This window comes from Monodelphis domestica, chromosome 8 (assembly GCF_027887165.1).
Source record: "Monodelphis domestica isolate mMonDom1 chromosome 8, mMonDom1.pri, whole genome shotgun sequence".
Classification (NCBI taxonomy): domain Eukaryota; kingdom Metazoa; phylum Chordata; class Mammalia; order Didelphimorphia; family Didelphidae; genus Monodelphis; species Monodelphis domestica.
The window spans coordinates 188364625-188380654 of NC_077234.1; the positions used below are offsets into that span (position 1 = coordinate 188364625).

The following is a 16030-nucleotide window of genomic DNA, read 5'->3' on the forward strand; positions in this document are numbered from 1 at the left end:
TTCATAGCTACTGATAAGAATTCTCAGGCACAAATATTCCCATGTTACCTCTCAATTTCTCTATATAATGGCACAATCTCCCTTTTAATTCACACATTTCCCATTTGATGAAATACTTCTTATTTTTGGATCATCATGTGTGGGGCATTTTATCTGCACCCAGCATGCATCTCTCTTCTTGGGTTACCCACAACTGTAATTCTTCAGAGACTCTATAGTTATGATTTCCACATAAAGGATTACAGAATCATAAATTTAAAGCTGGAAAGAAACAAAGCAGACCTTTGAGTTCACTTTTTTCACTTTATGGATGAGGAAACCAAGGCACAGAAGGGTTAAGTGACTTGCCCATGGTCACAGAGATGGTAATTGTCTGAGGTTGTACCTGAACCCAGCTCTTCCTGACTCCAAATCTTGTACTCAAATTACTGTTTGTTATTTCAGTCATGTCTAAATCTTCATGACCCCAATTTGGGTTTTCTTAGTATTTTGATACTGGAGTGATTTGTTATTTCCTTCTCCAGCTCATTTTACAGAGGAGGAAACTGAGGCAAACAGGGTGAAGTGACTTGCCCAGGGTCCCATTGCTATTGAATGTCTGAGACCAGATTCCTTTGCCATTTCCTTCTTCGATTCATTTTACAGATGAAGAAACTGAAGCAAAATGAGTTAAGTGACTTGCCCAGGGTGACATGACAAGTAAGTATCTGAGACCCAATTTGAACTCAGGAAGATTAATCTTCCTGACTTCAGGGTGGACACTTTATTCACTGTACCTCCAACCTGATGAACTAGGAAAAAGAAATATGACTGAACTTTGGTTGGGAAATCATTTGGGATTTTTGAAAACACTTTAAAATTTCCCAAATATAATACAGCTAATTCTCTCCTTCCTATTTCACTATCCTGTGCCTTTAATTATGTATTTTATTTTGGTCTCAGTTCTATTTTATATATATATATATATATATATATATATATATATATATATATATATATATATATAATCAGTGCTACATACAATTATCTGCCGAAACAAGCCCCAAATATAATTTGAGAGAACCATGAAATTGAAACAAGCAGCTACCTCCTTTTCCAGGCTATGCTCCCTCCCACCAAAACCTGCAAATTAGGGCCTCAGTTCTCTATTAATTGTATAAGAATCATAGATTAAAGCCTAGCCTAGAACATTACATGATATCATTTGGTGGTTCATTTCTGTATTAACTTACAGAAATCGTTAATTCCAGATCCTTATTACAAAAAGCTATGGCTTCCCTGCCCCACAAACGGAATATTCCGGAAGCTTTTAAGGGGAGCTTCATAGAGTCTTTTAAATGCAAAGATTCAGTTATTCAACCAAATGCACTGATTGCCTGTTATAGTCACGATGCTGTGTTAAGGGCTGAGAAATACGCAAACACAGAAGAAGGAAGAAAGCCAACTACATCTCTCTCTGTAAATCAAGTTTCCTCTGGCCACAGCAGCAAAGGCACCCAATAGAACATTAGCCTTGCGGGGCTTCGGCATTAATTTGGGGTCCATTATCCCCTATTAGCATCAGAGCTCAAGGATTCATTTTTTCCAATAGCAGCGAAAATGCCAGGCAGGAAAAGTTCTATTGAGCGCTCAGCATTTCTTTTCTACAGGCGTTGCAGTAGCTGCTCATGTTCTGAGGCTAAACTCAGTTGTACTCAAGGAGAAAAGGACCAGCAGCCCTTCTTTACCTTGAAATGTCTGTTGGGGGATGAGTCAATCCAATTATTCCCTAATACATGTAAGAGGAATACCAACTTCCACCCTTCATGCTTTAGTAAAACAAACACAAACTCATTTAAAAGGAAAAACAAAAGCTAGAATGCAGCCCTTTATTCTAGCTTTAAGAACTACGCAGTTTCTGGGCTTAAGATTTTTCCTCATTTGCTTAAAGGAGAGTCACTGGATCATGGATTTAGAGCTGGAAGGGAGGTCAAGAGGCCATCTATTTCAACTGCTTAACTTTACAAATGAAGAAACTGAGGTAATTACTTGTCCAAGTTTACACAGGTAGTAAATAGGATAAGGATGGCTGGGTAGTACAGTAGATAGAATGCCAGGCAAGAAGTCAGGAAGATTCATCTGTGTGACCCTGGACAAATCACTTGATCCTGCTTGCCTCAGTTTCTTCATCTGTAACGTGAACCAGAGAAGGAAACAGCAAACCATTCTAGTGTCTTGAAAGGCTAAGAAAACCCTAGCTGGGGGTCAGACATGACTAAAATAACTGATCAAAAAAACAGTCTGAATTTGAACTCAGATCTTCAAGCTCCTATTCTAGTATTCTTTCCACTTTCTCTTGCTTACCTTTCCTGATTAATTGCAAACTAATCATTCATGCTGTGGTCCTAAACTAAGGAACAAGTTTGCCTGTACCTCTAAAAATGTGTGATAAAATAACTGTACATTATTTAACCTTTCTGAGTTGTACTGATTTGATCAATCTTAAACCATACTGGTGGCTCTTGGGAAGTCATTTCTTTAAAATGACAATTTAAAAAAATAAACACAAGGGCAGCTACAAGGCTCAGGGCATTGAGAGGTAAGCCTTGAGATAGGAGGACCTGGGTTCAAATCTGATCTCAGACACTTCCTAGCTGTGTGACCCTGGGCAAGTCACTTAATCCTCTGCCTACTTTTTTCTGCTCTTTTGCCTTGGAACCAATACACAGTATTGATTCTAAGATGAAATAAATTTAACACCTGCAAAATTGTCTTGACTTTCATTACACATTACTTTGTTTTGTATCGTTTTATTTGAGATTGGTCCCTGGAGTCCCAGGGACTACACTTGTGTTCTACCACTCATTTCCTTTGTCAGGAACAATAGAGTGCTTCAGAGAACCAAATACTGGATCTAGAGTCAAATCCTGCAAGAACATTTAACTTCCTAGACCTCAGTTTCTTCATCTGTCAAATGAGGCAGTGCTAAGGCACCTTTTATCTCTCTATACCTTAAGATTAGAAATCTTCTCAAGAGTTTTTGAAGTAGTAATCAGAAGGTCAGATGATTAAAAAAAGAACCCTCACTTTCTTTCTTAGAATCAATACTAAGTATTGGTTCCAAGGTAAAAGAGCAGTAAGGGCTAGGCAATGGGGGTTAAATGATTTGCCCAGGGTCACACAGCTGGGAAGTGCCTGAGGCCAGATTTGAACCCAGGACCTCTAGTCTCTAAGCCTGGCTCTTCATCCACTGAGCCACATAACTGCTCCCCAGTTTTTTTAAACCACAAGTTGTTCTTATAAGTCCATCGGGGTCTAGGATTCTGACTAGGAAGAAGTAGAAAAGCTATTTCTGGGTAGCAAAGGCACAGACTATGAGACCTCAACCTTTCTACCTACGGAATTCTAAAATCTGTGCTAATGCTAGAGGCATAAAGTATGTCCCAAAAGTCGTGGTACCATTTTAAGCTATTAAATCAAAGTCTCTGGGGACACCGTGTCGTTCTGAGGCAAAAGGCAAGCAAGACAAATATGATCTCCGCAAACTGGGAAATTATTTGAAGGCACCACCGTTGATATTTACACTCTATGCCAGCACTAGTCCACGTGAAAGAGTTAACTAAGCAGATTTTCCTGAAAGTGATTGGGATCTTGCATGTCATCTTTGCTTTTAAGAGTGAGTAGTCAACTACTGCATAGCTTTTGAACAATTTTCCAAGCAGCCGAGTGTTGAATAACAGGTTGATGAGAGATATAAGGGTGTTTCAGCTGGAATAAAGAAGAATATAGATCCATGACTATATTTATTTATGAGCAGAGTAGAACGCATCACATGCTGTTCTAACAATTCAAAGTCAAGTATTTGGGGCCTTCTTTTGCTCTTTGGAGAATGCATAGATTTTTTCCTCTTCTCAGTTTCTTTTTCCTGCCATTTAGAACCAATGCCTCTTGTTGCTATGCCACCATCATCTGCCAGGTTCTCTGTCTCATCGCAAGCAGAGTACAGTTGAAACCATAGCTACCGCAATTCCCAAACCTTTGCAATCATGCAAAATTATGCGACAAGACATTCTCAGTGTAATGCTTTCAGCACAAGCCTCAACTCTTCCTCCAACCAATCGATCCAGCTATCGTCACATGCAAGGAAGACCTATAGAAGTGCATGAAAATCGAATCTGCATCCTCCAAAGTGGCAGTGTAGCAGAGAATGTCACTGCAGGCATTTTCACTGGAAATACCACGAATTACCAAGGAGGCAGAGAGGCGCATCTTCGCTTTGGAGCCAGGTAGTATAGGAGAGAAGACTCCCAACTGACTTGCAGTCAGAAAGACCCACGTCCAAGGACTACTTCCGTGCGTATGTGATGTTCTTGCCAAGCCCTCTTCGGGCTGCTTGCCTCCTTTGGTGTCTACCTGCCACCCAGAATTGACTGTGGCTCCAGGAAGGTATAGCATGCACAGTGGTCACACTCTGGCAAACAGATTGAAGCTAACCAACAGGCCTCAAACTCTTCATGAGTTAGGGGGATAACTACCACAGGGATGCGAAGACACGCCAATAGAAAGGGAAGATGCGAACAATTTATTCCAATGGCCATGAAGTTAGTGGAAGCAAGCACTGTGGAGCACCTAAACCTTGGTTAGACACTGAAGAAGTCAAGGGCATCCAGTGCATCCAGAGCCATCACCCATTGTCTTGTCTTTTGTCTTGCCACTGGACTTTAAAAAACAAAAAAAAAAACCAACCTCACTTTTTGTCCTAGTAACAACTCTAACACAGAAGAGGAAATGATGGGCAAATGAGTTGCCCAGGAAACAGCTAAGTAGCATCTGAGACCAGATGTGAGCGCAGGAATACAAGGTAGTTTTGGAGGGGCTGTCTCTGTAGCAGGGAGCAAATTGATTATGAACCAGCAAAAAGAGCATGAAAACGAACAGTCAAATAGAAGAATTTGTAAGCAAGTTTTTGTATTCTGAGAAAACAGGATTTGCTTGTGTTGAATCTTGAAGGAGACCAAGGATTCCAAGACATGGAGAGGAAGAGAAAGTGCAGGAAAGAGAGGAAAGAAAGAAAGAGGTTGCTGAATCTCCAATCTTTGAGTGAAGATAGTTTCTAAACCTAGGCAATCACAGGTTTCAGGAAGCTATATGTCCCAGTAGTTGGAGTGCTGGACCTAGAATCAGGAAGACCTGAGTTAGTCTCAGACACTTGTGTGACTGTGGGCAAGTCACTTACTTTGTTTGCCTCAGTTTCCTCATCCATAAAACAGGTTGGAAAAGGAAATGGCAAACCACTCCAGTATCTTTGCTAAGAAAATCTCAAAAAGGGGTCATAAGGAGATGGACATGACTGAAAATAACTTTACACACGAAATCAAAGTTTCGCCAACCTCCCCAAAGTCACAGAAAGACATACAGTCGGATTCCTCACAAGAAACATGGGACTGTCTGAACAATAACAAATATAGAAAACACATTTCTCCCCTTAGCTTTGGGGATCAAGGAGGCCCAGCTGAACACTTGGCAAACACGAGATTTCAGAGATGATTGCAAGGCTTATAACCTAGTCTAGAGAATCCACTTGGGGGCAGAAACAAAGCCAAACGCTCATTCAAGGCAGAGAAACATTTCCATGCTATGCATGCTATATACCACTGGCAGTATGGAAAGGGCACCATTAATCAGGAGTAAATCCTACAATCTCCAGGCAGGCCCAATTCCAGCCGAATACAACAGGAACTTTACCTATGGGAGTAGCCTTACACCTAACCTATTAATATAAATAAATCTCCCACCAGCCTGTAAGTGCATCTTGTATCCTGCTGATGTCAGAAACTGCTAGGGTTTGATTTCACAGTTTATTACCACACCATCAAAATAGCTCAGAGGAATTCATCACAGTTTCTTATCATTTATCCCGCATGGAGAGGAGTGCTTTAGTACATGTGTGTGTCTCATTATCATCTCATGTAAATCCACGAGAATTATCCCCAATCCCATCCCATTCTTCATCTAACACGTGAGCAGCAGCAGTATCATTCCATGTGTTTCCAGAAGCCATGGGAATTATTCCTCAAAATTCCATAGATGAGAGTGCTCTCTCTCCCTCTCTCCCTCTCTCTCCCTCCCTCCCTCTCTCTCTCTCTCTCTCTCTCTCTCTCTCTCTCTCTCTCTCTCTCTCTCTCTCTCTCTCTCTCTCTCTCTCTCTCTCTCTCTCTCTCCCCCCCCCCTCTCTCTTTTTCTCTTTCTCTCTCTCTCTCTTCCCTCTCTCTCTCCTTCTCCCTCCCCCCTCTCTCTTGCTCCCTCCCTCTTTCTCTCTCTCTCTTGCTCCCCCCCTCATGAACTGTAGTAGGTGTTCTGTCTACTGAAATCCCTTTGCTCAAGGTATAGTATTTCCGATGATCATATCCTTGTCATCCACAAACTTAGAAACACCTGGCTGACATTCCTCATGCCTCCAGAATGAAAATGCAGAGAAGACATAGGCCAGGGAAGGAGGAATACAAAGACCCATTGAGAGACCCATGTCTTAAGCTAGACAAAAATCTAATAAGGGTTAGAGAGGAATCCAGAGACAGGATGCAAACATTTTACAAGTTGTATCCACATATGGGCATCTCTGAATGGGAGGAAGGAAAGGGACTGGCCGCTTTTAGAGGGTCTTTCCTTCAATCCTTTTGGTTGCTCCTAGCTAGATTCTGTAGTGGAATGAAGATTCAGCTTAGAATCTCAAAACCTGAGTCATAATAATGGTTCTGACACCAGACTTTTCAAGCCTCATTTTTCTCATCTATAAAATGGGAATAATCCTTGCACTATCTACCTCTCACTGGGTTTCTGTAAGAAATGTGTGATTTAGGCAGAGATTGTTGCTATGACATAGAGTTGTAGATACAGATGGATAGGGAATAGATCTAACAATTCAGTGAATGAGGAAATATTCTCTACAAATGTTCACATGCAACTTAAAGTCTTAGATTTACTGTGATGATGCTCAGTCACCTGTCCAGGGCTTTAAAGTTGGAATGCATCAAAGGTAGGATTTGAACACAGATCTAACTGGCTCAAAGCACTTATTCTCTATCCACTGCCCCAACGTGCTTCTTATATTTAGGGTGCTCCAATAGTCTTAGTGCAATTTCAGTGTAGTAAGGTTTAAAATGCACTAAGCGTTTTGGATGTATTTAAGCATTGCTATGTAAATAGAAGCTATCATTAACATTAATAAAGGAATTACAGCAAGAAAAGTCAAGAAGAAGTTTTAGAAAAGCTCTTCTGGGCAGGAGTTCTCAATGTCAGTTAATCCTTTGCCTACAGATAGGATCAGGAGAATAAGCTCACAGAGGTGGGAGATGGAGGTGATAGAAGGAATGGAAGAATATAAAATTACCTTCGCCCTTGAACCTCTTGAGAAAAGGACAGATCTATTTCAGATACAACTAGCAAGGGAGAAAGGGAAAGCAAGGATTTAAAGTAACTTCCATTTCGTATCTTTAATGCAACAAACCTTCCTGTTGGCGAATAATATCTCTGAACGATACCAGGAAAAAAGTTTTGCCAGTGGAGAGAGTCTTTGGCTGACAAAATTGCAGACAAAATTCATCAAAGTGGTCAAATATCTGTACTGAAGCAGAAGTCACAGATCCCTAAGAGCAAAAGCCACGCAAGGTTCTCTGGGAATGAGTGATGGGAACAGGAAGGAATCTTGGGACAGCTAGAGTTCAGCCAGTAGGAATTACCCTACATGACGCCTACGATCAAATCATCATCTTGGATGATTATCAGAAGTCACAGCTCCAGTGGAGAATCTAGAATAAGCTCACCTCTGTCTGTATTTGTCTGTATGTATATGGGTGAGTTATATGTGTCTGCCCATATCAATATAAGAGGTATGTATATAATAATAAAAACTAATAGTTATTTAGTGCTTCGAGGTTGAGAAAATCCTTGTGCTACCTCCTACATGTATATAATTATCCATTTATGTATTTATGTGATGCCCCAAAGATGCATATATAATTATACTTACATATATGTAGACGTATATATTTGGTAGCTTTGTATATATGTTTATTAGCTTTAATTTATGCAAGCTTCCTCTGATACACTGTTAGCTCCTAGAGGATGGGGTTTTTCATTTGTTTCTTTGAATCCCCCCAGGGCTTACAGACACTAAACTAGTTGTTAAAGTGATAAAGCTTGTAATCATGGGAAAATATTCTAAATGAATTAAGTAACTTAAAAAAATAAAGTGATAAAGGACAAGTATTCATAAGTGTTCTTATAGTAGCAGCCTTAATGGATGCTCTTGGATCAGTTCAACTCCTGAAACTAGGTCTAATCCATCTCCCATGAATTTATTCCTTTCTGTTTCATTTAGATAGGGTCCTGGACTCCAAATCCCAAAGTTTCTAAATCTAGTGTCTCTATACTAGAGACACTGATCTAGGTAAGATACTCGACCCTGTTGGCCTCAGTTTCCTCATCTACAAAATGAGTGGGAGAAGGAAAAGGCAAACCATGCCAGTATCTCTTGCCAAGAAAAACTCTGATGAGGTCAGGAAGAGTAGGATATGACTGAAAATTACCGAACAATGATAAATTCCCAAGATCGTGGCCTGGAGTTGGGAAGAATCATCTTCCTAAGTTCAAATCTGTCCTCAGACACTTACTAGCTCTGTGACCCTGGTCAACTTATTTTACCCTGTTCACCTCAGTTTCCTCATCTGTAAAATGAGCTAGAGAAGGAAATTACTAACTACATTAGTGTCTTTGCTAAGAAAACTTCAAATAGGGTCACAAAGAATCTAACATGACTGAAACAACTGAAAAACAAATCTGCTTTGCTAAAAATATGGATGGTGTTTAGTAAAGCTTAATTGATGGAAATAATATAATAATGATATTTACAACTAAATTGTGCCAATTTTTCAAAGATGTGCATCTACCCACTCTGCCCCAAACCCTGTATTTAAAATTCACTGTCATTATCACATCTAGAAAGAGTTGAATAAAGGCTTAGGGGAAGTAAATGATTACACCAAAGGCTAATAACTGCTATAATAACAAAGATCAGTAACTGATAATTGAATCACGTAATCTCAGAAGTTGATACGGTCAGACCATACCTGGATAGAAAACCCTTTCCTCTGATTAGCCTCTACTTGAAGATGTTCAAATGATGGGCAACTCACGGCTTCTCAAGTCAGTCCATTTCATTCTTGGACAACTGTAAGTGTTAGGAAGTGTTTCCTTTTATGCAGCTGAAATCAGTCTCCTTAACCATTACTCTTATTTCTCCTCTCTTCTAAATTTGCTCCCATTTGTCAGGGTTCTTCCTAAAATGTGACAATTAGAAAGCAATATTCCCAGTGTAGACTAATTAGCGGGACCATTTCCTTTCTGCTTCAAGTCTCAATGCCTCTGTTAAAGAAGCCTAAAGGATGTCAGAAAGCAACTGTCAAAAATTGTTTCTACATGTAATTGAAAAAAGTAAAATTCAATTAAAAAAAAGAAGCTTAAAGGGGCAGCTAGGTAGCACAATAGACAGAATGCCAGGGCTGGAGTTGGTAGGATCTGGGTTCAAATTTGAATTCCGACACTTTCTAATTGTGTGATCCTAGGCAAGTCACTTAATCATAATCGCTTAGCTCTTACCATTCTATTTTTTGTAAAGATTTTATTTTACCCATTACATGTAATAATTTTCCACCTAAGTATTTTGATCCAAATTGTTATATGATCCAAATTATCTCCCTCCTCCCTTTCCTCTTCCTTCCTAGAGCTGGTAAACAGCCCTTACTATCTTCTGCCTTAGAATTGATATGTAGTATGAATTCTAAGGCACAAGGTAAGGGTTATTTTAAAAAGTCTGAAATCATATTAGTTTGGGGGAGCTACTAAGTTATCCTATGGACTTGCCTGAAATCTTCAAGACCTATTTACACACTATGACTACAAAGGACTCTTACTGAGCCACATCTCGCCTAATCCATATGTGTTCACATGCTTTTTTGAGCCAAAGTGTAAGATTTTATATTTTTCCTCCCTTAAATTTTTTTTTGTCCCTAATACACTTTTCACACTGGCCTCTTTGATACCTAAATGGAATTGTCATTCCAGGTATCCAATCTATGGACTAATAACCAGTCTTGTAAATAACAGAGCACATTCTAGAGGTATTACTAGCAGCATCTTTATTTGCAGTAATTTTTCAGTGTCTCTGGAAACTAGAAGCTTTGATTATGATTTGGAGTCTAGGACCCTGGCTAGATGGAAAAGAAGGGGTTAAGGTCATGGGAGATAGATGATACCTAGTTTCAGGAGTCAAACTGATCTGAGAGCATCCATAAGGGTTGCTGTTATGAGAATTTCTCTTATGAGTATTTATTCTTCTGGGCTACATCCAGAGGCAGTGTTACCAGCTTCTGCCTTGCCTTTGAAATAAATCCAACATATTTTTAGAGGGAAAAAAACCCTGTACTTTTCTGAAAACAAAATAAAATTGAATTAAAAAAATGAAAACAGTACTTTTCCCACAAATCTTTCATTTGGGTTCAGCCATGTGTTATATGAGATGGCTCTTTGGGAGGAGGGAGAAGAGGGAGAGTGGGGAAAATTATGATGATGTAAAAAACAAAAGACCAATAAAAACTTATTTTTTTTAAATGCTCTCCTTCCTCATTTCTGGCTCACAGAAGACCTAGCTTTCTTTAGAGGAGAGCTCAGGTACCTCCTTCCTGACACAGAACCTTTCCTGATTGCTCTCATGGTTGGCCATTATTACCAAATGAAACCATGTTGTATTTACTTATCCTGTCCTGCCAGAGTTAAGTACTATGAGGTCAGGGACTACTTTATTTAGGTTTTGATATCCGTAGAGTTTTGCTCTCTGAGGTCGGGGACTGCTTTATATATGTAGAAGTTAGCTCTTTGTTCTTGGTCAAATTATTGTGCCCAACTCTTTGTGATCCCATCTGGGATTTTCTTGGCAAAGATGCCAGACTGGCTTGCCATTTCCTTCTCCAGTTCATTTTACAGATGAGGAAGTGAGGTCAATACAGTTCAGTGACTCACTCAGGGTCACATGGCTAGTAAGTGTCTGAGGCTGGATTTGAACTCCGTTTTTTCTGACTCTATCCATTGTGCACCTAGCTGCTCTAGTACTTTGTCATACCCCTAGTCAATGAGTACATACTCCTTTATGAAGCACCTCCTCTGTGCCAGGAGGCACTGTGCAAAGTATTGGTCCATATAATGGACCCATAATAAATGTTTGTTGAATCGTCACATTTAATGTAAAGAGACAGACCAGTTGAGTATCAGCATTTTCTTTTAGTTTTCAGATGTAACAGCATATGAAATAACAGGCCAAATTTAAGGGAAGGCAGTACTCATTTTTTCTGAAGGCCACAAAGTTAAGCAAATTCACCACACACATTCCAGCTTGACAGAAACTGGGCAAAGCATTCCTTCTTCGTAGTTTTTAGTTTTTATTTTTATCACTTCACACTACCTCCAGAGCTACCCCAAGACAGGAGATAACAGACAATATCCACACACTGCATCTCTGTATGTTACTTCTGAATATACATTTTACTCCAAAGTGAGCTCTTTTCTGCTTCTTCACTAGCTTATACGTCTCTTGAGGGCAGGAATTTATCATCGGATCTGGGGAGGTGTCTTCTCTATGTCTCGTACGATGCCAGGCACTCCATGGATCTTAGCAAGCAATGTCCAAATCAAATTGGGAAGCCAAATCGGATTCGCCAAAGACCATGTCTGGAAACCATTGACCTGAATTTGGCTTTTGAAGATTTCCAAACTGGCTTATGGTAGTGGTGGAAGGCTGACAGAGTTTAGGAGCTAAGGAAAGAAAAGGAAAGAGTGGCTACTGCCTAGTTTGTGTCAGGATCCTGGAATTGATTTTACCTTCCTTTTCCTGATAACTCTAAATCAAACTCAGTTCTATTCTCATGGAGTCCTTGGAAATGCGCAATGCTGTCTGCTCACATATTCTGCCCTTGGATGAGGTCTGCCAGCATGGAACTCACTGAAATCTGTCATCAATCTCAAAAACATGCCAGGAGAAATACAAGACTTTTATGGAAGCTGTCTCGTCTTCTTTCCTTGCTTGTCTTTGGCCAGCGACCAACAGAAGGAACTCTGGGTCTTGCTAGCCACAGGCTACCTTTTGTCTTAGAATCAATCCTGTTTATTGGTTCCAAGGCAGAAGAGCAGTAAGGGCTAGGCAATGGGGGTTAAGTGACTTGCCCAGGATCACACAACTAAGAAGAGTCTGGGTTCATATTTGAACCCCCAACCTCCCATCTCTAGTCCTGGCTCTCAATCCACTGAACTACCTAGCTGCCCCCTAGGGAGCCTTAATTTTTAAAACAAGAAAGTCTTGGAATCCTGGTGATACTTCTCAAAGTGGATTGCTTTTTTTTTTTTTAAAGGAATACTTGGTTGAGCTCAGGTACCTGGTGACCCTGGAAAGCAGGGTTCCAGGAATGGAATGCAGGTAAGGTCTTGAGTCAAAATTCTGCCTCTGATTTTCACAAGTCCCAACTGCATTATCATTAACAAGAGGGATGGGGTGGGGAGGAAAGAAGAACAGAGACAGGCAGGGAGTCTTCATTTGGGATATATCTGAGCTGAGGCTAAAAGAAGACAAAGAATGAAGCAACAGTGACTGTCAGGCAAGGGACCTGCTTGTATCTTGTAAATTATCTCATGTAGCCTCTATATCAATGGATTTTGAGTCAAGAAGAACTAGCCTGAGATACAGACATATCTCAAGGAAGATTGCCTGTCAAAAGATTTGGAGAATGGATCTATCAGAAAATAGGAAAACAAACCTAAAAGTCAGAAGAAAGATTCTAGGGGATAGTTCCTAGAACTAGCAATAAATAAATTGGGTTAAAGTCATACTCATTTTCCTGAGTTCAAATCTGGTATTTACTAGCTGTGTGACCCTAGACAAGTCACTTAACCTCATTTGTTAAGTTCACTGAGGGCAGAGAAATTTTGGAATTATATTTATATCTTTAGAGCCTATCAGAACTTTTAAAACACAGCCATTTGGGGAGTTCATTGTTTTGAACAGAAAAAGTGATACAGACTCTAAATGAATAAAAGATAAATTGGTATGATGAATACAATTAACTACGTCTTATTATATACAAAAATAACCATGAGGGAAAGCAGCAATAGTCTGCCATCTCTGGACATGGCTAATTGGTCTGGCATCAAAGATAACTGCCCTGCCTGCTCTCCAGAGATAGTTCAATGTTGACTGCTCCAACTTTTGTTTTTCTTCCTAACCCTTCCCCTCCCACCATCCAAACAAAGAGTGGGTCCTAGATCCCAACTGGGGCATCTGTCCCGGGGGATATTGTCTCCTCTGATTTGGCTGGGGGTCATTACATCCTTTCTGCTAGCTTCCAGAAAAAAATTATGTTTATGTATATATACATAAATATATATATATATTTACATATATATACGTATATACATATATATATGTATGTATGTTTGGAGAACAGATCTATCAGAAAATAGGAAAACAAACATATATATATATATATATATATATATATTTCAACTTTTCTAACCTAAGCCAAAAAGGCCTGTCCCAAGATGGGCTTTTCCTTGCCAACATCTTCTGATTGCATTTTTCTGTATTTGTCATTACCAGGCAGTGATTTATTTGGAAATGAGAAGAAGAGAGGGCTTTTGGAAGCAGCGTCTAAACTGTTCCTTCCAGCAGATTGCATTCAAGAAAAAACAAAAACCCTCTGGTACGGATTCTAGGGAAAAAAAACAAAAACCAACCCACTGTATACTGAGGGAGGAAAATGCGTTCTCCTCATGAAGTACAATCTGATTCATAGCCTACACTCCCACCCCTGTTCTTCTAGCCCTCTTTTGCTTAATAAAATAACTCGGTGTTTACACTGGGATTTTTATGCTTTCCCATATTTGTATTTGAGTGTACTAAGTAGCCACATCCATCTCAGCCAGTGAGGTAAAGTGACATGATTGATGTACCTCCCCTGAGACAAAGAAACAGCTTTAGTTTCACACAAACACCTTCCTTTTGAGGAGTTCAAAGCACGTTGCAAATATCACTTCAAAGATTCTCAAGCCAACCATCGTGAGGTGGGTGGCAACTCGAAAATAGTAATAAAGGTCAGAGTTGAGGAAAGAGGAGACACTGAAATATTTTAGGACTAGTCTGTGGCAGGGCTGAGACCCAAAATCTACATCTTTGGCTCCTGGTCTGTTCACCCCCGCTAGGCTATTATCCTGAAATAGAATATATTCCGGGGTGTACCAGAGCCAGCTTGGACAGTCTCTCGAGAGCCAACTGTTAAAGTTTCAGAGGACCCGAGGAATCCACAAACACCTCAAATCAAAGTTTGACTCATTGTTCTGTTGATAGCTAGACTTTAGATGGTCATAGAGGAAATGGTCATTATTCAGGTAAGTTTGAAAGTGTATATATATATATTTATATATATATATATATTTCTTGGATTGCCAGATAGATGGTCTATATGTATTGTTGTTGCTGTTAACTTAGTCATGACCAACTTATCGTGATCCCAGTTGGGATTTTCTGGGCAAAGATATTGAAGTGTCTTGCTGTTTCCTTCTCCAGCTTATTTTATAGATGAGGAAACTGAGGCAAGCAGGGTTAAGTGACTTTCTCAGGGTCACACAGGTAGTTTCTGAGTATGGATTGAGTGCTGATCTTCCCAGCTCCAGACCCTAAACAGCATATCCCTAAGTATATTCCACAAATGAAATACAAATAATTGATGGTTTCCACTGAAGACAGATCCAAAATAATTTGGAGACAAAGAATCTTATAGGATCCCATATTTTTTAGGAGGAATCTTTGTTGGTTTTGAATAATTTTTTCAGTTATGTATAACTCATCATGATCCCATCTGGTGGGGTTTTTTTGTTTGTTTTGTTTTGTTTTTTAAAGAAACTGGAGTGGTTTGCCATTTCTTTCTCCAGCTTATTTTTACAGGTGAGGAAATTGAGGTGAGCAAGGTTAAGTGACTTGTCCAAGGTGACACAGCTTAGTAAGTGTCTGAAGCCAATTTTGAACTCAGGAAGATGAGTTTTTCTGATGTTAGGCCTAGCACTTTATCTACTAAGCTAACTAAATGCTCCTTAGGGAGAAAACCTCTAGTCTGGTCCAGCTTAGGCTCAGAGAGATTAAGTGACTTCCCTAGAGTCACAAAGCAAGTAGGTGAAGGAGAGAGGATTTTGCCCCGAGTCTTCCTGACTCCAAGTTCAGAACACTAACTACTATACCATACTGATTAGAAATACAGGTATCCCTTCCACATCTCAGGGGTTAGGGCATGGCATCCTCTTGACCTGGAAAATTTGTGTAAAAAGGTTTCTTTGCAAATTTGAACTTTTTACTTATTTGAATTTTTAAAAATAAATTGTTTATATTTTGTCTGGGATAAGTCTAGATAACCAAGAGAACAACAAGTCAACCCTTGACTTGAGGAGTTTGTGGATTCCTGAAGTCTAAATGATATTATATAATTTGACACACATATATTTTATGCATTTCTGAGTTTCTGAACTTTTTCTGAGTCATCTGCTGACCTTTGGTGTTATATATGGCTTCTGCAAAACTCCAAAATAATTTCCATTTAATTTCTTTTCTTTTTTAAATCAAAAACTTTACCGTCCATCTTAGACTCAATACTGTATGCTGATTCCAAGGAATAAGAGCAGTAAGGGCTAGGCAATGGGGGTTAAGTGACTTGCCCAGGGTCACATAGTTTAAGAAGTGTCTGATGCCAAATTTGAACCTAGGACTTTCCATCTCTGAGCTTGGCTCTCAATCCACTGAGCTTCCCAGCTGTTACTTAATTTCTTATGCTGACCTGTGCTATATTGAAATCATTGAAATATCAAAACTGTGATGGCGAAAGCTGCAACGTGGAAGGACTCACCTGTACTAGGAACCATTCTTACCAGCTCAAGATTAGGATCAGAAAGCAGGGCCACCTTC

General features: G+C 39.7%; 1 protein-coding gene across 4 annotated transcripts in view; it reads right to left on the reverse strand.

The window, feature by feature from the left end:
* SH3RF3 (SH3 domain containing ring finger 3) overlaps nucleotides 1–16030 on the reverse strand; it is a 629698-nt gene that overhangs the window by 328301 nt on the left and 285367 nt on the right. The gene's annotated exons all lie outside the window — the stretch shown is intronic.